General features: G+C 37.1%; 1 protein-coding gene across 6 annotated transcripts in view; it reads left to right on the forward strand.

Moving 5' to 3' along the window:
• Window positions 1-23,363, forward strand: part of Calcrl (calcitonin receptor like receptor) — a 113,117-nt gene that overhangs the window by 36,556 nt on the left and 53,198 nt on the right. For 2 of the 6 annotated variants that reach the window (XM_048345126.1, XM_048345124.1), the window contains exon 1: window positions 20,770-20,781. The exons of the other annotated variants lie outside the window; for them this stretch is intronic. The gene's annotated coding sequence lies outside the window, so the exon portion shown is untranslated. Of the gene's footprint in view, window positions 1-20,769; window positions 20,782-23,363 lie in introns of those variants that run through there. 6 annotated transcript variants of the gene reach the window in all.

Here is a 23,363-nt window from a genome sequence, read left to right on the forward strand (position 1 = left end):
TTCATGTATTTGTGTATTTCATTTATATGTCTTGGGTATAATAATATTTTTCCCATCAAGCAGCAAAATTACAGAAGAATAAAGGACATTGAGAATCTAGTGTAATATATGCATTTTTGCAAATTAAGAAAAAGGGAAACTCCAAAATCCAAGTTGCTTTGCTCAGTTTAAATAGAGATTGCTTGATATTAAAACCAAAACATCAAAAGGAGGGGGTGTTAGAAAACCTTATATATAAGTGCTGTGATTCAAGCTTAGAATCATATCGCTCATTGCTATCACTTCACTCCCTTCTCCATCTTCTCAAATACTTGAGTTTAAAAAATTAGGTTTATTTATATTTAAAGAAAACCTTAGATTCATTTATATTCCAGATAGTGCTATTAAATTTTTTTTGCATTAAGCTTTGATTAATTAATTCCACTTTCAGCAACCTGTGATACCTATTTGAATTTTTAAATGTGACATGGTGCTTAAATTTATTCCAGGTGCTAAGGAAAATTTTAATTCAAATTTCTATGCACATATCTTCAGGTTTTAATCTTTGCCTTGTGAAAAGATTTTTGTTATTTTATTTTGAAAATGGTGCTTTATTTCCTTATAATGTAAAAATCAGGATCAGTGCAAATTTTTAGGAAAACTGGGCAAAAATGTTACTCAAATTTTGAATGTTTGCTATGTTGTTGATGAATTAAAGGAAACAATTCATATGTAAAAGCTAGGAGTATGGTTACAAATCTGTCTCAGAATTTATGGTATGGTGGGGTGGGAAGGAGGTAAGGGAGAAGCAAGAAGAGAAGGAAAAGGAGGAGGAGGAGGCTGCAAGTCCCAGAGAGACAGAGAGACAGAGAGAGATGAATGGATTATTCCTTTGAAGAAATATCCATAATCTTTCCATTTTGATTGACATTACTAGTGCCTCCTACATTTGTTAAAAATCTTCCTTAGTACTATGAGAAGATAATTCCCTTTGGTAAATTTAAGGGCTTTTCTTCATTTCACAAATACTTAAACAAAAGTGTTATAACTAATCTTCATTCACCCTAAGTATCAGTGAATTTTTAAGTGTTAGCATTTGTAGAGCTTTAAAGTAACATTAATAATTGTTATCAATCCCATGTAAGTTGTAAATAGGTAAGCAATTCATTTGTAGATTCATTTAAAAATTTAGAATTAATACAAAGAAAGCAATGTCTGTGGGATCTAATGATTAGTAAGGAAATACCCAGAATGCCCTTAAAAGATCTTAAACAAGAACCAAAACAATAAAAACCCACTGCAAACAACAACAAAACAGAATTACTTTTATCTGGTGTGGGAGGATGCCTATGTGTCAGAGGATACCTAAAGTGCTTTTACTCAACCTCCCTGTGGTGCAGACAGCCTGTGGTGGGAGAAAACTAAAATCTGGTTATGTCAGATAAGCTTTTGGGGGTTGATGGAGCTAAAGTCCTGTAAATACAGCTACAAGACTTTGTGAAGCATTTTGTTTTGCATATATCAAAAAGAGTTTGCAGTTCAGAGGTTAATTTATGTGTTTAAGAATGTTGATATTCTCCTATGATAGGAAATATACTGAGAAAAGTGTTCTACTGACTGTCTTCTCTCTTTCTTTCCTTCCTTCCTTCTTCCCTTCCTTCCTTCCTTCCTTCCTTCCTTATTTTTCTTTCTCTGTCTTCTACTTTCAGCCTTCTCTCTCTCTGTTTCTCTCTTATAAACATACACAAACACAGAGTGCACACTACAAATATGAGCAAAATACATCTTTATTCCATTTATTCATCATTTTAATACCACATTATTAGAGCAATTATTAAGAGCCATAAAAATCAATTGCGTTTAACTGTGAAGACTGAGCAAGGCAACTAACTACAAACTGTTGAAAAGAAGGGAGAAGAGTTTACAGGTAAAGAACTAAGCAACAGGAAGCATTGATCAGAACTTTGTTTCATATGTGTGTGCCACTGCCAATGCGGTCTCTGTGTGTATAAACAACATACACTAACATAAAGAAAGAAATGAAGGAAGGAAAGAAGGAATGGAAGGAGGGAGTGAGGAAGAAAGAGAGAGAAAGGATAAGAGAGAAAATGAAAGGAAAAAATACATGATAGATCTAGATAGATAACCTAATGCTTCTTTTATTTCTTTCTAAAATATGAATGAATTTTCTGCTTTATTCATGTCCCCTCACAAGTAATTTTCATAAAACTGACTATACAATATTTCAAAATGAGAAATTGAGTCATTGTTAAATTAAAAAATATTTCAGATGATAATTTGTTTTTTTCAAACCTGTCAAGTGTTTACATATTGTTTGTTTTCCTTTTTAAAATTTATTTATTGAATTTTGTTGTCAAGGTGATGTACAGAGGGGTTACATACATAAGGTAGTAAGTACATTTCTTGTCCTTGGGAGAACAATGAGGGAAGGGGTAATAAGTAGGACAAGAAATTATTACCCCTTCCCTCATTGTTCTCCCATCTTCCCTCACAACCAATCTTTTCCCCCACAGTGGTACAATTAATTTCTAAGATATTTTCTTGTAAATATCACTGTTGGGTTTTTTCCCCCTTTATCCTTTGTCTCACCATTTTGCTGTTCCCCTTCTCCTCCCTAATTCAGATAAACATATGTACAATATTCAGAGTACCAAAATCAAACACAGTGACAACTGGTGCTACACCATAGGAAGAAAAGTGAATTAATTTCACAAAGTAAATTAAGTTCCCCCAAAACAAGTTCTCAATGAAATAACTGCTCCATTAATAAGTGGGCTAAAGACTTAAAGAGAGATTCTCTGAAGAGGAAATAAGAATGGCCAATAGACATGAAAAATTGCTCAACATCTCTAGCCATAAAAGAAATGCAAATGAAAACAACATTGAGATTCCAGCTCATCCCAGTTAGAATGGCTATTATCAAGAGGACGAAAAACAACAGAGGCTGGCACTGAAGGGGAGGTGGCCGAAAGTAAAGGCTGCTACACTCTTGGTGGGAGTGCAAACTTGTTCAACCACTTTGGAAAGCAGTATGAAGGTTCCTCAAAAGACTAAACATAGGGCCAGCAACCCACTTGTGGGTATTCACCCAAAGGATCACGATCAATGCCATACTAAAGCTACAAACACAACCATGTTCATTGCATGTTGTTTTATTCCCAACTGAGATAGTGGTGGGGTAGTCTACAATCAAGTTTGGACCAGTCACTCTATCAAGACAATGATTATGCTAAGCTGCCTCCCAGCCTTGTGTTGGTTATGTTTTATATGAACACACACACATACATACAGCCATGGCCAGGCCTTAAATAGGTAATGTAAATGTATGATGAACAGAAGAGTGAAAGTTTTAAGTTATTCTCCAGTTCTCCATTGCTCAGAAACAGTCTTCCTACCTGCCTAGCTCCCTCCTATGCTTAACTGCTTCAGACTTTTCTCCATCTTTGACCCACTGCACCATTATACTTCACACCATCTAATCTCCAACTATCAACCTCCCTTTTTTGGATCAGCAGGGCATATAACTGTTACCTTGTTCACTTGCTTTCTTCTTCATCCAGGAATGGATTAGGCAAATAAGAAGCAAAAGTGATAAGTTTCCTTAGAGTCTGGGTGAGAAATGTAAAAGATTTCAACTCCTTATAGTTCTGTTCTGCAGATGATAACAAAGCAAAGATTATATACTCTTGTGCTTATAACTACTTTCACAGAATAGGACTATAGAGATCAAGTTGGGGGCATAAAGAAATGTCAAAGATCAGTTGTGTTAAATATACAGAGTAAAAGCATTTTGACTAAAAAGCATAAATTTAGAAAGCACCCTTCCCCACTCATTCTAAATATGTTAAATTCCAGCAACCACAGTAGCCCAGGAAGTTGTTACAGAAAGCTAGGAGTTAGTGTTGCTACACATTCATGTATAATTTCATTCAAAATCGCAAGTCTTGAAACTCAAGCCAGTGAAGGCAAAACAAGATAAATGACTTTGCTGCTGCCGCCACCACTTGCTGGTATTTGTCACCCATCAACTTTGTCAACCTCAAGATAGATGATTTTGTGGGCCATTGCATTCAACCTCACACTCCTTTTACTCTGTCCCCACCCATCAGCTGCCAGAGGTCAGGCAAAGTCTGCAGGTTAGGTTACTGCCTGCCTTCTCAGTTAGCAGACAACATAGGTGGTGTCCAAAACCCAAACTCTTCTGTATGGGACCTCTGCAATCTGTCCTGCATCCAGTGTGCGTTTCCCTGCCTCTGCCCCATTCAAGTACCCTACTACTTTTTTTGTCATTTTCTTTTTTTACTGCTAAACTGGCATACTTGTCCAGATAACCACACTGACATCTGCTCCAGAAAGTCTCATGCATGATTTTGAGCCACAGCTTCCACCACAGTATCCATCAGATGATGTCTATCTTTTGCTTAGTGTCATTTATTTCTTTTAGATCTTTTTTTCCCCTTTTGATCTCAGCATTGTTTTTGTAGCTCAGAAGAACATTTGTTACGTAAACTCCTTTCTGGAAACACACATACACACCCACACCCACACCCACACACTTAATGCTACATGCTACATTGCAAGGTTAAAAAGGTACTCAATTAAGGAATGAGGTTTCTTTTGAACTGGTCAAGGTAGATCTTAGGGTATTCCAGTTATGAAAAAGAGAAAAGAGAAGTGGAAAAAAGGAAAGAGAGGAAACAAAGGAGAAGAAAGAAACCAGAAGAAAAGAAAGGAAAAGAAAAGGAAGAGAATGGGAGAGAGAAGAGTGGTGAAGAGAGGAGAACTTAAGTAGTTTACCTAGAAAATTATTTTGTATCATGTAATATAATATATAACATAATATAATATAGTATAGTATATATAAACATATATAATTTACTCACTTTTTTTACTCTTCAACCTGTGTTTACCAGGCAATTTTCTAATGCTTGGTCTTATGTGGTTCTTTTGCCTCTGTTTCCCAAGAAGCTGGTACTATAAGTACAGTATAATTGAATCCTTTTTTTAAATGTTAATTTTTTGTCATAATTTTTTCTTTTTTTGTAATTTATTTATTAATTAAACAAAAATTTTTTGACAAGGTGTTGTGCAAAAAGGGTACAGTTACATAGTAGGGCAGTGTGTACATTAACTGTGATATCTTACATCCTGTTTTTCTTTCCCTTCCCTAGGTCGGTAGACATATATACAATATACAATGTGCCAAGAACATATACAATAGCCACGTGGTCTACGCCGAAGAAAATTTGCCTAGGACTTTAAATGTAATGTTGACAATAGACAATATGTCGACAATAGACTTATATGAACGTACATACATAGCTTTTGAGCTATTGTGATCCACCGAGAGGTCAATTTTTGACCTTTATATATTGACTGGTTGTTTGGTTTTAGTTACATAGTGTAGGGTCGCTGACCCAAACCTGTGGGAGATAACATTTGACAAGAAGTTTTTGGTTTCACAGACCTGGTCTCTACTGTCTCCCCTTCCCCCCACCTTAACAGTCATATATCAGGGAGATCATGCCCCTTTGTTTCCTTTGTTCTAGGCTTGTCTCACTCAACATTATTTGTGCAACTTCTAACCATTTCCCTGCGAATGCCAATATTTCACCATTTCTAATCGCTATGTAGTATTCCATTGTGTATAAGTACCATATTTTTTGGATCCATTCATCTGTGGAGGGGCATCTGGGTTGTTTCCATATTTTGGCGATTGTGAATTGTGCAGCAATAAACATGGATGTGCAGGTGTCTTTTTGATATCTCGGGACCTGTTGTTCAGGATAGATGCCTAGGAGTGGTATGGCTGGGTCATAGGGTAGGTCTGTGTAGAGCTTTTTGAGAAACCTCCATACTGTTCTCCAAAGTGGTTGTACTAGTTTGCACTCCCACCAACAATGGAGAAGGGTTCCTCTTTCCCCACACCCCTCCAGCATTTGTTGTTGCCTGAGTTCAGAGTATAGGCCATTCTAACTGGAGTGAGGTGGTATCTCAGGGTTGTTTTTATTTGCATTTCCTTTACTACCAGGGATGTTGAACATTTCCTCATATGTTTCTTTGCCATTTTTATCTCTTCCCTTGTGAAGTCTCTCTTTAACTCTGCATATGGCTGGCCAGCTCTTCCAGCACCAGTAGGTGAAGAGGCTCTCTTTATTCCGTTGTATGTCTTTAGCTCTTTGTCCAATATCAGCTGACTGTAAGAGTGCAGTTTTATTTCTGGGTCTTCAATTCTATTCCACTGGTCTTCAGGTCTGTTTTTATACCAATACCAGGCTATTTTTGTTATGATGGCCCTATAGTAGAGCTTGAAGTCTGGTATTGTGATACTTCCTGCACTGCTTTTTTTGCCTAGAATTGCTTTGGCTATTCTAGGTCTTTTGCTGTTCCATATGAATTTATGGGTTGCTTTCTCTATTTCAGTGAAGAATGTAGCTGGGATTTTGATGGGGTTGCATTGAATTTGTATAACATTTTGGGCAATATGGCCATTTTCACTATATTGATTCTGCCTACCCATGAGCATGGGAGGTCTTTCCATCTCCTTGTGTCTTCTTTGATTTCCTTTTTTAGATTTTTATAGTTCTCATTAAATAGGTCTGTCACGTATTGGTTAGGTTGACCCCTAGGTACTTCATTCTTTTTTTGGCTACTGTAAAAGGAATTATTTCCATAATTTACTTTTCTGCTTGTATATTGCTGGTGTACAGAAAAGCTGCTGACTTTTGTGGATTGATTTTGTATCCTGCTACTTTACCAAAATGGTTTATTAGGTGTAGGAGTTTGGGGACTGAGTTTTTTGGGTCCTTCAGGTATAAGATCATGTCATCTGCGAATAGAGATAGCTTGATTTCTTCCTTGCCAATGTGGATCCCTTTGATGTCCTCCTCTTGTCTTATTGCTATGGCTAGGGATTCCAGCACTATATTGAAAATAAGTGGGGAGAGTGGGCATCCTTGTCTTGTTCCTGAGTTTAGGGGGAATTATTTTAGTTTCTCCCCATTTAATACGATGTTAGCAGTTGGTCTGTTGTATACGGCTTTTATTGTTTTGAGGAATGTTCCATCTATTTCTGTTTTCTCCAGAGCTTTTAATAAGTATGGATGTTGTATTTTGCCAAAGGCTTTTTGGGCATCGACTGAGATAACAATGTGATTCTTAATTTTAGTTCTGTTGATGTGGTGAATTACATTGATTGATTTACGGATGTTGAACCATCCTTGTGACTGTGGGATGAAGCCTACTTGGTCATGATGTATAATTTTCTTGATCAGTTTCTGGATCCTGTTAGCTAATATTTTATTGAGGAGCTTTTCATCTGTGTTCATTAGTGATATTGGTCTGTAGCTCTCTTTTTTTGTTGGGTCTTTGCCTGGTTTGGGGATGAGTATAATATTAGCTTGATAGAATGAGTTTGGGATTTCTCCTTCTGTTTCTATTTCATGGAAGAGTTTGAGGAGTATTGGTATTAGCTCCTCACTAAACGTTCTTTAGAATTCTGGGCCTGGGCTTTTCTTTGTTGGGAGGCTCTTGATTACCTCCTGTATTTTGCTGTAAGTTATTGGTTTATTTAGTTGATTTATTTCTTCTTGGTTCAATTTGGGCAGTTTATACTTCTCTAAGAATTGATCCATTTCTGTAAAGTTATTGTTTTTTAGTGAGTAGAGGTTCTGGTAGTAGTTTCTTATGATTGTTTGAATATCGTGTGTATTTGTTGTAATTTTTCCGGTGGAATCCCTGATTTTACATATATGAGTCTCTTCTCTTCTTTATTTTTGTAAGTCTTGCGAGGGGTCTGTCGATTTTATTTATTTTCTCAAAGAAGCAGCTTTTAGTCTTATTTATTTGTTGAATGATCTTTCTATTTTCAATCAGATTTATCTCTTCTTTAATCTTTGTGCTCTCTCTCCTCCTAGTCACTTTGGATTCGATCATTTCTTGTTTCTCCGGTTGTTTTAGTTTCATCGTGAGGTTATTCAGCTACTCTGCTTCCATTCTTTTAATGTGGGTGCTGAGGGCAATGATCTTGCCCTTCAGTACTGCCTTAGCTGTTTCCCATAGGTTCCTTTGTGATGTATTTTCATTGTCATTGTGGCTTATGAGTTCGTTAATTTCATCTTTAATTTGGTCTGTGGCCCAAGTGTTGGATAACAGTGTGGGGTTTAGCCTCCAAGAATGTGTATAGCCTCTGTGGTAACTGTTGTTATTGAGGATTACCTTTATTCCACTGTGGTCAGATATAATACATGGGATGACTTCGATACTTTTGCATTTGCTGAGTTTCTTTGTGTGGGCTATGACATGGTCTATTTTGGAGTATGGGCTGCTGAGAAGAAAGTGTATTGGGTTTCTGTAGGGTGGAAGATTCTGTATAGATCTGTCAGATCCATTTGGGATATGGTGTTACTTAGGTCCTCAGCTCCCTTGCTGATCCTCTGGGTGTTGGATCTGTCTCTTGGAGAGAGTGGGGTATTAAAGTCACCCACTATGATTGTGTTTGGGTCTATCTTGTTCTGTAGTTCTGTGAGAATTTGCTTGACATATGTAGGGCCTCTTTTGTTTGGTGAGTATACATTTATCACCATGATGTCTTGGTTCTGGATTGTTCCTTGTATTAAAATGTAGTGTCCTTCTTTGTCTTTTTGAGTTGATTTTAATGAGAAGTCCAGCTTGTCTGTGATCAGGATGGCTACTCCTGCCATTTTGTTAGGTGCGTTTGCTTGGAAGATCTTGCTCCATCCTTTCATTCGGAGCCTGTTTTTAATCCCTTGCTGTACGATGGGTCTCTTGTAGACAACAGATGGCCACTTTTTGTTTGCAGATCCACTCTGCCAGGCTGCTCCTCTTTATCGGAGAGTTTATACCATTTATATTCAAAGAGATCAAGGATAAGAGTATTTTTTCCCCTTCCATTTTCCTGTTAGGCTGTTTTTCCTCTGTTTTTTTTTTTCCTTGTCTTTAGTGACCTGTTCTTTCTGTTGGGTTCTGGCTATTATAGTTTCTTTGTTTCTGTCTGTGTGCCCTGAACAATTTCTGTTGGGTGGGGTTCCCCTCTTAGAATTCGCTGTAGGGCTCGTTTTTTATTCATATACTCCTTTAGATCCTCTTTGCTATGGAAAGATCTGGTTTTTCCCTCGAATATGAACTCTAGCTTCACTGGATATTTTATTCTGTGTTGGCAGTTGTTGGCCTGTAGGACTTGGATGTTGTTCTTCCATTCTCTTCGTGTGTGGTAGGTTTGTGTGGAGATGTCTGCTGTTATTCGGATCCTTTTTCCATTGTAATAAATTTCTTTCTTTGCTTTGGCTGAATTCAAAATTTGCTCTTTATTCTTGATATCTGTAGTCTTGATTATTATTTGCCTGGGCGAGGATTTTCTAGGGTCTGGTCTGCCAGGCATCCTATAAGCTTCGGTTAGCTGGGTGAGGTCCCTTGTGAGACTGGGGAAGTTTTCTGCAATCACTTTATTGAAAATATGTTGAAGCCCTCTGCTCTGGTATTCAACTCCTTCTACTATTCCAATTATGCGCAATTTATATCTCTTGTCTTTGTCCACTAGCTCCTGGATTAGTCTGCCCTGGAGCTTTACTATTTCTTGCAGTGTGGTATTTTTCTGGTCCTTGTCAGCTGCATCATCATCCAAGAGAGAGATTCTAGCTTCAATATGGTCAATTCTTTGTGCTGTGGATTCAAGTGTGGAGTTTATGGATGTCAGGGAGCTATTTATGGTTGCCAGATCAGCTCTGATCGTGGAAATTTCTTCCTTTAAAGAGTTGTATTTTAAATCTATTTTTTCGTGCATTTCGCTTCTCAAGATGTTAAGGTCTTCTTTAACGGAGGTTTGCACTGTATCCATTTTTGCTTCCATTTCTTTCTTGGTTTCCTGAAGGTCCTTCAAGACTTCCATTCTAAACTCCTGGAATTGTTTTGTGATTTTGTTCCTGAGGCTTTCCATCATTTCTGCTATCGTAGCCTCGGTTGCTTTTTTATTCTCTATCTCCTCTTCGGTCGTACTGCTTTTTGGAGCTGGCAAGTTGGCTTGCCCTTTCATGTAGTTTGCAATATTTCTTTGTGATTTGTGCATCTGGGGATCTGTAGGTGGTTTCCTTGGGTTGGCTTTGTGCTGGTTCCCACTGGTCCATCAGTGGGAGACTTGTTTGTGTCCTGGCTGTGGGTTTGAGTTTGGCTGTTGAACCTTGCTTCCCAATGGGTGAGCATGACCATCTCGGTTGTTGCTGGGGTGGTCACCCTCCGTGCACTTGGGGGTGGGTAGTTTCTGTGTCTTTCTCTGTGGGATAGTGTCCTGCCGCTGTGTTGTGCTGACCCTGGTGGGGGTTTGCGGGTCACTGATTCAGCGTGGTGTGGAGGCTTTTCTCTTCTTTGTTTTTTTTTTCCACTCGGTACCTTGGTCAGAGAAGCTCAACTCTCAGATTAAGATTTGCCACTGAGAGGCGATTTGCCTACCTGTGTGGGTTGCTCTGGAGCTGGTGTTGTTGAGTGGTGGCCCACCCACCTGTGCGAGATGGGCCTAGCAGATTGGGTGCTGCTGCTGGAGGGTACTTCCCACCTGTGTGAAGTGCGCCTACCAGAGCGGGCAGTGCCGCTCGGGGCCCTGCTCACCTGTGCAAAGCTCCTGCGGAGGTTTCAGCAGGAGGTCCTCCTGCTGGAGGGCTAGCATGCTGACCCACGTTGGCCCTTGGGTGGGGCGCGTGTGTGTGCACTCTAGTGCTTCTTCTGGGGGGCGTGCTGCCCCAAGCTATTGGAGGGTGCTTGTGCTCTCTCGCGAGTTTGCTGTGGGGGGCAGTATGCGTGAGCCCCAGCTGGGCCAAGTGTCGGGGTGCGGGTTGGTGCCCACAGACTCTGTGCCTCAGCTGTGAGGGAGGTGTGTGTTCGGGCCTAGTGAGCCTGTGACTGCTGTTCAAAAAGTCCGTGAGGACCAGGCGCCTCAGGTGGGGCTTCCAATGCCCACCGGTCCCCGGGCCCCTGTTGGGGCGGGGGCGGGGCTGGTGTGGTCCTGCTCAGGCTCTTCTGCTGTCTTGGCACTGCTCAGCCCCTGCTAGCTCCTGTGTCTTCCCAGAGTCTGTAGGGACCTTTTGCAGCCTGATTTGTGGTTGGCTCCTTTGTTCCCTCGGGGTAGGGAAGGGGAGGGAAGGAGCTCTAGCTTCTTTGTAGGTTTTGGGTCTCTGCTAGATCTGGTCTCCCATGGGGTGGGGGGGGCAATGAGGAACTTACTGTTCCTGGGTTGTGTGAGCGTCCCGTGCCACCATGGGCTTTTTGGGGCTGTGGTGCTGGGATACGGCAATCGGTCGTTTGCTGGTGGTGGCCCCGGTTCTCCCCGTCTACACTGTCCGGTTCCCCTGCTGCTTATGTCTGATCCTGGACATTCAGTTGTGCAGCTCCGGTGTCTCTGTCGGTCTGCATCAGTTCTGGGGTCTGTGGAGCTCCTGTTGTCTGGACTCTGCACTCCTGGAGTGACTTTTTGGCAGTTGGTGTGCTGGTGCCGGGTCCCCTTTCATAATTTTTTCTGCATTGGGAAAACTTTGGTTTTCTACTTTGGTATACTTTTGGTACAGATTCTGTCAATCATACCTTAGTTTTACACAGTGATGTTGTGGAAAGGTGTTGCTGCTGTGTTTTTATCAGGATATTTTGCATTTTGATGAATTGCTCTGCTGAGAGTTCAATGATGTATGAGAAGACAGGTAGGAAAACATTTCACATGTTGCTCAGGCCTATTAAACCCTGTCAAGTGTGACAGGGCATTTTTTTTTCTTTTCTAACACATCCTGATCCAGTTAAAGCTGAGAATCAGAAAAAGTGCTTGGCACAACAATTTAGCAGGAAAGAAGGCTATTTTAGAAGCCTTTTGGGAACATGTTTGTGCAACAGGAAAAAACACACAATAGAGTTGATAATAGCACTCGGTAAAGGTTAGACTCTCTGGATTTGCCATCATTTTCACAAGGAACGTGTTGTTCTTAAACAGCAGTTCGCACTTAAGCAGGGCTTAATTCAGCAAGGAGCTCCTTCCTGTGCAACCTCTTTTGCACTGGAAAATCTATTTTTAGATTACAGCCCAGACTTAGTCACAGAAGTAAGCAATTAAAAATAAAGCTGTGTTTGGTGTATGCAAAGTTAGCCAGTTCATAGAGTTGTCATGAGACAGTATGGAGAGAATGCCTTCAATCATAGATCCACGTTTTCATTCATTCATTCATCCAAGAATCTCCCATCCCTCTTAACCTGATAAGCTTTACTTGCAACCACACTTCCTGGGCTGATCACTGCATTTATATCTTCATATTTCTAGTTCCTAGGCTTTGGACACTGCTGTCCTCCATCGTCTAGTATTCCATGTCTTACTTAACTTTGATTTCCCTGAACACTGTGTTTTGAACTATGCTCATATTTTTTTTTTTGGAGGATAATTTTTTTTATTTTGTTCTTATTTTTGTGGTGGTCCTGGGGCTTGGACCCTTTCCCTGAACTTGTTTGCTTAAGGCTGGTGCTCTACCACTTGAACCACAGCTCCACTTCCAACTTTTTGGTGGTTAATTGGAAATAAGAGTCTTATGATCTTTCCTGCCTCGGCTGGCTTTGAAATTTGATCCTTATATCTCAGCTTCCTGAGTAGCTACGATTATAGGCATGAACCACTGGCACCTGATAGTAGTTGTTTTCATTTACATGAAACCATTACAATTCAATTTTTTTAAAAGCCTTCTGCATTCTCTGAGGTTCATATTCAAAGTCCATCCCAAAATAGTTTTCTGTTTTTACTGTATTGAAGAGAAGACTCAGAATCAACGTGCCATGGTTTTGACCTTGAATTACAGTTAAGGATATCTGTAAGCTACCTTGTACCTATGAAATAATGGAGGATATGTCTGCGTTCATTTCACACATTCAACCAGCTGGTCCATTTTATTGCCAAACTGAAGGGATTCAATCTGTTGATCAGCTCTCATATTAGCTGCTAAGGCTGGTTGCAGTGGTGTTTTCTTTTTTTTTTTTTTTTTTAATTTCCTTTTTTTTTTTTTATTAATTGGACATAAATTTTTTTACAAGGTGTTGTGCAAAGAGGGTGCAGTTACATAGTAGGGCAGTGTGTACATTTCTTATGATATCTTACAACCTGTTTTTCTATCCCTTGTCTAGGTCAGGTTGACATATATGCAATATACAATGTATCAAGAACATATACAGTATTCACAGACTTGGTCTCTACTGTCTCTCCGTCTCCCTTTGTTAACAGTCATATATCAGGGAGATCATGCCCCTTTGTTTTCTGTGTTCTAGGCTTGTCTCACTCAACATTATTTGTTCGAGTTCCGACCATTTCCCTGCAAATAACAATATTTCACCATTCCTAATCGCTATGTAGTATTCCATTGTGTATAAGTACCATATTTTTTGGATCCATTCGTCTGTGGAGGGGCATCTGGGTTGTTTCCATATTTTAGCTATTGTGAATTGTGCCGCGATAAACATGGTAGTACAAATGCCTTTTTGATATCTTGGATTTTTATGCTCATATTTAAATGTAGTTGTCTCTTTCTTCAAGGTAATGATTCATTCAGACAAAATGTCATAAGTAGCACAGTGGTTTGATGATGAATGTGAGCTTCTCATTTCAAGGCCCTCATTTGCTGATCTCTAGATCTAGGAAGAATAACATTCATGATGTCTACTCTGTGCTCAGGCCTATCAACCCTCACCTCCTTTCCTTCACTGTATTCTTGAATTGGTAATGGGACCATACCTAGATATTCATGACAGAATGCTAGGAAGTGGTTTACAGTAACTAATTTCTCCAGCCCTTATCAATAAAAATGTGCTTGACTTTTATCAACATTTTGTTTGCTTCTTTATGAAAATAGCAACAAAGTTCCTTTTCAGTCAAGTGGTACTTTTTTCCCTTCTCTCCTTTTCTCTCTGGATTATCTCCTTGCCTCCCTCCCTTTTTTCTTGCCTTTCTTCCTTTCCTCCTTCTTTCCTTTCTTCCCGAATTACTAAATTCCTTACTTCCCTCCCTTGCTTCCTTCCTTGCTTGACTTCACATTTCATCTTCCTTCTCGTTTTTCCACTTCAAAATAATCCACAGAAAGTAAATAACTGTAATGTTAAGTAAATCATTCTAATTTAAAATATCTAAACTGAGTTAATCTCCAAGAATAAAGTTTCGCCTTTGCTCTTTTCTTCTTTGATATTTCTTTTATAGTGTTCTTATATCATCTTATTATTATTGTTCATAAGAATATGGTTCATATTCAGAAAAATAAAATAAAATTTCTATTTTAGTAATTAATGGTCTATTTTCATGTTTATATGAAAAGGAAATTTTCTAAAAATGTAAAAAGTAAAATTTTTAGAAAATTTTTCTATGTGTATAATATGTGTATCAAAGAAGGCTTGCAAATTAAAATGTATTTCTGGATGGAAAGAAGTATATTTTATGCATGAATGGAAATGCAGGTTTAAAAAATAAGATGTAGAGTAATACATTTGCTTTATAAACCAAAGCAGTTCTATTTAAAATGCAGTTAAATTTGCTATTGTTGAACATTTAAAAATGCATCAGATTGAACAAATCTAATTCACTTTATCCACACATTAATTTATGATATTTTATATGTAGATCAGCCAAGGTTTTTGGTCAGTGTGTTTTAGTTTACAACATGACTTTTATCTATCTCTAACAAGTACGAAAGAGGGACAGAGACAGAGACAGAGAGAGAGAGAGATTATTACATGCTTGGAACAGCTTAAGTTCTTTGTTAAATATGAATGCTTTGTTCTTGGCATTTACTTTTAACAAACAGCTTTACTGAGATATAAATCATATAGCACAATGCTCACTCATTTATAATGTACAATTTGATGGTTTAAAAATAGTCACAGAATTATATAACTATCACCACAATCTGATTTTAGAACATTCTATTTCCTAAAGCATTCCTGTAGCTATTAGCAGTCACTTTCCATGGCCACTTACCCCAGTTCTAGACAACCATAAGAATATGTTCATTCTTCACAGATGTGCCTACTTGAGGTGTTTCACATACTTATAATAATAGCATATGTATCTTTTGGACTGTTTTTTATTTAGTATCATGTTGATTCATTTTATACAAGCCATTAGCACTCATTTTTGGTTGTAAAAGATTAACTAGACAGAAAGTAAATCCATTTATGAATGTATCGCATATTGTTTATCTATTCACCAATTGATAAGTATCTGAGCTGGTTCACTTACAAGAATAATAACATGAAGAACATTAGTGTACAATGATTGTTTAGATCTGTCATGTCTGGACTGTGTACTTAGTTTTATGAAGAAGTCACAAAAAACCTTTAGGCTTAATCTTTAGCAGAACTGTTAAAACTTTTTCTAAAGTGGCTGCACTCTTTTACATTTTAAACAGCAGAAGATCTTGCTTTCTCTATTTCTTTTCCTGTACTTTATATTGTTTTCCTCTTTTGTTGTTGCTTTTGTTTTGGTCCTTTTTCTGTGCCAATACTGGGGTTTGAACTCAGGGCATCGTTCAGTTTGATTGCTCCCCTGGAGCTCCACCACTGGCTCCACCAGCCAACATCTTCATCTACCATTATCTTTTTGTTTTTAGTCCTAACTATCTTAAAGCTACAGAATGCTACTAAATGTGATTTTGAATTCCACTTTCCTTATGATTAATAATATGGAGCACTTTTTAAATGCTTATGGATCGTTTATCAGATTCTTTGCCCATTGAGTTCTTCAATTATTATTCATTACTAGTCACTACTCCTTGAGAGTTCTTTCCATAGATTTCTCTCTATGTTACAAATGAAATTCTGTTAACTAATATGAGAATTTCTTCTTCATTGCCTTTAGGCATGGGAGCTTCTGGGGGTTTAACCCAGGATCTCGTTAATGCAAGCTCTTACTGAATATAGCATCCTAATTTCTCTCTATTTTCTTTTTTTTTTTTTACTGTTTTTTATTAGCATAGATTGCTTTTAGAAGAATATGTCATTGTGGTATTTCCCCATGTATAAAAATTGTTCACTGGTTAAGTCTATCACTTTTGCTCATCTTCCCTCCCCTATATTAAAACAATTTCAACATTTTTTATTGTTCTATTTTCATCTATGTATATGAAGTTATTTGACCATATTTATCTTCCTTTATACTGACCATTTTCCCTTCTCTTCTTCTGGGTACTTCCCTCCCTTCCAACAAAAACCATTATACATTTTTGTTCATTTTCTTTTGTATATTTTAATGTACATAATGGTTTCACTGCAGTTTCATGGACGCACATAGAATGCTACTTACACCATTATTATTCCACAGCTTTCAATTAATTTTCCTATTCTATTTTCAAATAGATACAATGAGTTTCAATACTATCCACCTTCCAACAGTCTTATCCTATTGTAATCAGTCTTTCAAAAGTTCCACAGTTCATGCTAAACACACACACACACACACACACACACACACACACACGAATGCATACATCTAAGTTTATGTGTGTGTCTTTTAGGGCAAGATTCTACATAGAGTGAGGGAAAATAGGTAATTTTTTGTCCTCCAAAATCTAGTTTACTTTACTTAATATAAGGTTCTTCAGATCGAATTATTTCCTAGAGATGTCATAATTTCATTATTTTTAATGTCTATGTATCAATTCTAGAGTATCTAGACTGTTTCCATAGCTACGTTATTAAGCTGAAAAGAACTATTGGTGTGTAAATGCCTCTATTATGTCCTGATTTACTTTGGGTATATGCTCAAGAATGAATCATATTGTAGTTATTGTTTTAGTTTTTCTAAGAAGATTCCATACTGTTTTCAATAGTGGTTATACTAATTTATAATTCCACCAGCTGTGTATAAAGATTATTTTCCCACATTCTTGCCAGCATTTGTTGTTAATGATGGCTGAAATGAGGTACAATCGGTATATTAATTCAATTTGAAATTTCATTTAGGCTGGGGTGATTGAACGTTTGTTTTTGCCTTCATTGGCAAGTTGTAATTCTTTCACGAATATGTTCCATTCATTTGACTATTAATTGGGTTGTATATTCTCTGTGAATTTAGTTTTGTCAACTCTCTGTATCTTGTTATTAATATGATGTCAGATGTACAACTGGCAATAATTTCTCTCTCTCTCTCTCTTTCTCTCTTTCTCTCTCTCTTTGCTTTTGGTCATTGTCTCTTCATTCTAGTGACTGTTTCCTTTGCTGTACAAAAACAAAAATCCACTCTTCTTAATATTATCTAATGTAGTACTGGAATTCTTAGAGAAAGGAATAAAAGTGATTCAAATGGGAGTGAATAGGGGGCTGGGGATATGGCCTAGTGGCAAGAGAGCTTGCCTCGTATACATGAGGCCCTGGGTTCGATTACCCAGCACCACATATACAGAAAACGGCCAGAAGTGGCGCTGTGGCTCAAGTGGCAGAGTGCTAGCCTTGAGCAAAAGGAAGCCAGGGACAGTGCTCAGGCCCTGAGTCCAAGGCCAAGGACTGGCAAAAAAAAACACAAAACAAATGGGAGTGAATAAGTAAAATTATCCATATTCCAGCTAGAATTCATATTGATTTTTTATTTATTTTTTAATTTTATTTTATTGTCAAGATAATGTACAGAGGGGTTACAGTTATATACATAAGGTAGTGAGTACATTTCTTGTTGAAAATTGTTACCCCTCCCCCATTTTTCTCCCACTTTCCTTCCAAATATACAGATAATTTCCAACATAGTGTCTGTGTGTTTGGCTCTTGCATTGGTACTCCCTTTGTCCTTTGTCTCACCATTTTGTTGTTCCTCTTTCCTTCCCTAATTCAGATAAATGTACATAAAATACACAGGGTATCAAAATCAAATAAAGACCCAAAATATTGTTCTTGGGTTTTTTTTGTTTGTTTGGTTGGTTGGTTTGGTTTGTTTTTTGGTCAGTTGTGGAGCTTGAACTCTATTCCTGGGAGCTGTCCCTGAGCTCTTCATTTCCAGGCTAGCACTTTACCACTTGAGCCACAACACCACTTCCGTTTTTCTAGTTTTTGATTGGAGATAACATACTCATAGACTTTCTTGCCCGGGCTGACTTTGAACGTGATCCTCAGATTTCAGCCTCGTGAGTAGCTAGGATTACAGTAGTGAGCCACGAGCGCCCATCTAAGACCAAATGTTCTGATAAACACTTCTGGTGATGTAGCAGGATATTAAAGCTAGATACAAATGTTAGTAATTCTCCTGCATTCCAAAATGAACAGTTTAAGGAAGAAATAAGCAGTACAAACACATTTACAGTTGCCTCATCTGGAAGCATGACCTAAGTAGCAGGGCACCAGCTATGAGTGAAAAAGCTAAGGTGACAGCTTGAAACCCAGAGTTCCACCTGCAATGCTAGCATAAAATAAAAAAAGAAAACTCTTCACAATAGCTTCCCAATATATCTGGGAAGTAGGAAATACTTTAAGGAAGCAAGAGACTTCTATATCAAAAACGATAAAACATTGAAAGAAATCAGAGTTCAAGAAGATGGAAAGATCTCCTGTGCTCATGGATTGGCAGAATTGTCATCAAGAAAAATGGCTATTTATCCAATTCAATACATATATTCAACACAACCCCCACCAATATTCTCATGACAATCTTCACTGAGAAAAAAAAAAGATCAAAATTAAAGTTTATAGGAAGTACAAAAGATCTCAAATAGAAAAAGCAATTCTAAGCAAAACAAACAAATGCATAATACCTGATTTCAAACTACACTATAGAGCCATATTAAAAAGGAAAAAAAAACTAAAAAGCATGGAGTCAGATCCAGAAATACAAAGGTTGAATGTTTTCTCTGAATATGGAAGCGAGATTAGCTTATATTGTACGGTAAATGTGTACAAATGTATTAACTGGAATATGGTAGGTTCAAGGGAGAAGTCAAATAAGTGTAATCCTTTAAAAAGGTAAAGTGAGAGTTCAATTATATAAATACCAGGAAGTGGGTACTTGAAAGGGGTGGAGTGGAGTCAAGAGGAAAAGGGTAGATGAATGAAGAGGAGAAAAGAGAGAATGCAATCAGGAATCAATCTATATTAAAAATGACGGAAGGGGTAGAAGAGGCAGGAGAGATGAGAGGGAATGATAAGAGGGATGACATTGGCCAAGATGAATTGTATTCATAAACTGCTTTGGTAAATAGCAACTACTTAAAGATAATTAAAAAAAATTTAAAAACAAAATAAATGAATCCAACCAATTCTAATTAAATGAAACAGAAAATAAAGCATGGTACTAGTAAAAAACATAAAAACAATATGAAAATCAATAGAAAAGAAGTTCTGAAGTGATCCCATAGAGTTATGAGCAGCTGGTTGTTTTGTTGACAAAGGTAAAAAAAGTCAGAATAAAGGTAATTTCTTCAACAAATAGTACTGGGAAAACTATATATCTACATGTAGAAGGCTGAAATTAATTCTGTCAAGGCCTGTAAAAGTTTCACTTTAAAGTGGCTCAAACACCCTATTTTATGACCTGAAACTTTGAAACTACAACTAGAACCATAAGGAAAACACTGTAATATATTGGGATCAGTTGGACCTTTCCACTTGGAAGTCCAATGGTTCAGCAAAAAAGAGGATTGCCAAATGGATTGCATTAAACTATAAAGCTTTTGCACAGCATAGGAAAGCATCCCTCATTTTCTTGATGGCATGCTCAACAATTTATACTTTTTGTGTAATCAAGTACATTATTTGTTACTTTGGCTTTCAATGTCATATTTCAATAGCAGTATTATTTGAAACACAGGGAACATATGTAGAAATATGTGTTTCACAAGGGGAAGGAATGATACCTATAAAGACAACATCAACAGAATTTCTGTGCTCAATAAATGTTGAAATCTGCTTGGAGCTGCCCTACCAATTATATCTGGAAAGCTCTTTATAGTAAGAACACAGTAACTTTGATGATGGCCTACTATGAAATTTTAATTAAAACTACAGGAAAATGATGTGTTTTATCCAGAAGTCATATGCTGAGTGAAATATGGCTGGCGGTGAAAGAAAAAGACCATATGATCTTATTCATACTTGGAACCTACAGCTGTTGATCTCATAGAATGGTAGTTACCAGATATGAGAGAGTCAGAAGAAGGGAGAGAAGAGTAGTGGTGATTAATGGTTACTAAGTTATCATTTGATAAGAGCAAAATGTTCCTCTATTTTAACAAATAATATGTAGCTATAAATCATCACGATACACTATACACAGTTCTAAAAGTAAAAAGAAGGATGTTGAACATTTCCACAGTAAAGAAATGACCAATAATCAGGCTTTGTTATGTCCTCCTGTAATCCTAGCACTATGGAGGCAGAAGTGGGAATATCATGGCCTATACAGCAAGACAATGACTCAAAAATAAAAAGAAAATAAGAAAACAAGAAGAAATAATAAATGTTTCAGGAGATAGACAATTTACCTTACTTGAGTATTACATAATTATGCATGTATGAGCTATCACATGCTATCTGTAAATGTTTATAGATTTTTTTGTATCTATTAAAAATGTTTATATTTTTTCTAGTTTCATAGTTGGCCAAAGAAAAGATTTCTTTTTCTCATAGGTTTTTAATCCTGATTTTGTGGCAAAGAAATGTATATGAAATTTAGTCCAAAGACTTGGAAAGATGTGTTCCATTTCTATGTTCTTTGATCAATTCATTCTTTCCATTTTAAATCCCCTGGAGGGAGCATGTTCCATCAAGTACAAAGCATTTTTTCAGGTTCCCTCCCACCTTTTAATAATTGGCCTGATATTGGCCACTTGCCTTTCTCAAATAAAAAGAGAGTGACCAAAATCACCGGAAAATGGCTAATTATGCCCACAATGGGAAAATTACTCCCATGGGCAAGTACTTCAGAGTGTAAAATGAAATCTCAAACTTAATCACAAAGTTATCTCTCCGTAATAGTGATTCAATCACTCAACCTGGAATGCTCATTAGATAAGCAAGTCAAAGTAGAGCCAACTGGGTTCTTTCTGTTATTGTTCCTGCACACTGTCAGTAAAGGGCATCACAGGCCAGGCTTGGAGGTTTTTTCTCCTGTTTTAAATTGGCTTAGCAAGTGGAATTCTTGAAGCAGTTACTACTTGATTACCCTGTATACAAAAAGCTTGCTAGAGCTTCAGTTCATATAGGCTCAGTATGAAGAAATGTGTGGTTAAATTAAATAGTTTGATGTCATATGTGGAGATAAACTTTGTATCTGGTCTTGATACTTTCATAACCACTTGAGTGATATAAATAATCACACTCATTTCAGAAGATCATGAACTCAAGATGTGAAAGACCACATTCTTGAATATGGTGTTAGTTTTCTACTTTTAATTCTATTGAAACTGTGACAACTAAAAATATGTACATACTTCAATGTGATATAGAAATAGTAGTGAATATTTACCACATTCCAAAATGTTCATACACATTTATTTTTAAGGCAGCTGGAAAACTCCAGAAGTGTCTGCCTTACTTCTACATGGCTTAATTGGATTCATTTTCCACACTAGGGACTGAACTCCAGGCCTGTGATTTACCACCTGAACCATGCCCCCTTTGTCTTTTAAGTCTTTTTATTTTAAGTTTGATTTTCAGGTAGGGTCTCATGCTGAACCTCATACAAATTTGTCCAGTCTGGTCTCCAACACAAACCCTCACCTCTTCTTCCCATATAGCTGGTATTACAGCTGTATACCACTACACCTGTCTTTGAATTGAATTTCAAAATAGAAACTCTAATTAGTATGTGTGACAATTCAACTGGAGCTTCAAGTGGTAACAGGTATCATGCATTATTTTGCATACTTATGAAAGTATGCTTATTTCAATGTTGATGAAAAAGCCATAATAATTAATGAGATTATATCAATAAAATGTTTTTCCTACACACTGCCCTACTATGTAACTGTAGCCTTTTTGCACAACATCTTGTCAAAAAAATTTGTATTCAATTAATAAGTAAATTAAATAAAAAATGTTTTTTACATGTGCTTTTTAATATTTATAATCAAACAAGTATATCTTCAAAAATAAAACAATTTGAAAGGTATTTCTGAGGGCTTATATTGACTTTATAGAATTAGCTTTTATGTGTACTTTTACATATTTAATTCACAGGATTTTGATGACTTAAATGTAGTTTTATTTCTTATTTCATTGACCATTCTGTTACATTTAGGCATTGTTCAATCATTCCTTCAATAGCTAATAATTTCCATTATTATATAATTTTTAAATATAGCTGTTATTTCTTTATATACAAACATGAACAATCTAATTTAGTCAAGAGAAACTGTTAGACTCCAATGCCAAGGGCATTAGGGTTATGCTAAGATGATACTAATAGATTTAGCTTGAGCTTCATGAGAAGATGAATCTCTACTCAGAGACATTTTGCAATCTGGATCATGGAAAAAGAGTGTTTACTTTTCTGATGTGGACTTCTACAAGGGGAAGAGTAAACTAGATTTTCCCCAAATGGCCTCAAAAGCAACAATAGTCCTAAAATAGGCAGTGTATGTAGTAGTAGGTAGAGAGGGAGTACATGATATCGAGATGGGAAATGCTAGTTATCTTTCCTGTGAATTCCCATATAACAAGTGAAATATTACCCAGACAAATGGCTCATTTGCAATCTTAGATTTAAGTTCACTCGCTTAGGCTATTACCAAAAGGAGACCTAGGGAATGCCTTCTGGAACCAGCAGTGTCGGGACACTTTGTTTACACCCACAGTAGTTCAAGATTAAGTGACTTTTAAATAAAACTGTTCCTATACAGAAACCTTTTTTTCTGTATTTTTTTTTTTTTACAAAATTTGAGCCTCTACCCAAGGATTTAATTAATCTAATCTTATTTTCTCATTTTATAAGAAGACACCTGGTAAGATATGTAGCTTGCCTAGGTTCATTAATGGCAGAGGCTCAAGACTAAGTGCTTCTTTTAGATGTTTGTGAAATAATTCCTCTTTAGGATTGAATGGATGATTAAAGGTGTACCGCATAGTCCTGAAATCCCAGTGCTTGAAAGGCAGGAGGCTATTGAATTCAAGGCCATGCTGGAATAAGTACTGAAGTCCTTTCTCAAAAAAATACAAAATTCAAAAACAACAGCATGTCAAGAATAATTCCACAGTCATTGCTTAAAAACCATGAACTAATATTTTAACATCAGCATAAGGCAGTCTTATTATTAAGAACCATACATTTAATTAGAATTTCTAGGGAAAAGGATAATGAAATACTTTGGCCTTTACTATTCTGCCAAACACAGAACTCTTTGATGTAAAGTTTCTTAACCTAAGTTATA

The sequence above is a fragment of the Perognathus longimembris genome, chromosome 4, assembly GCF_023159225.1.
Source record: "Perognathus longimembris pacificus isolate PPM17 chromosome 4, ASM2315922v1, whole genome shotgun sequence".
In the NCBI taxonomy this organism is placed as follows: domain Eukaryota; kingdom Metazoa; phylum Chordata; class Mammalia; order Rodentia; family Heteromyidae; genus Perognathus; species Perognathus longimembris.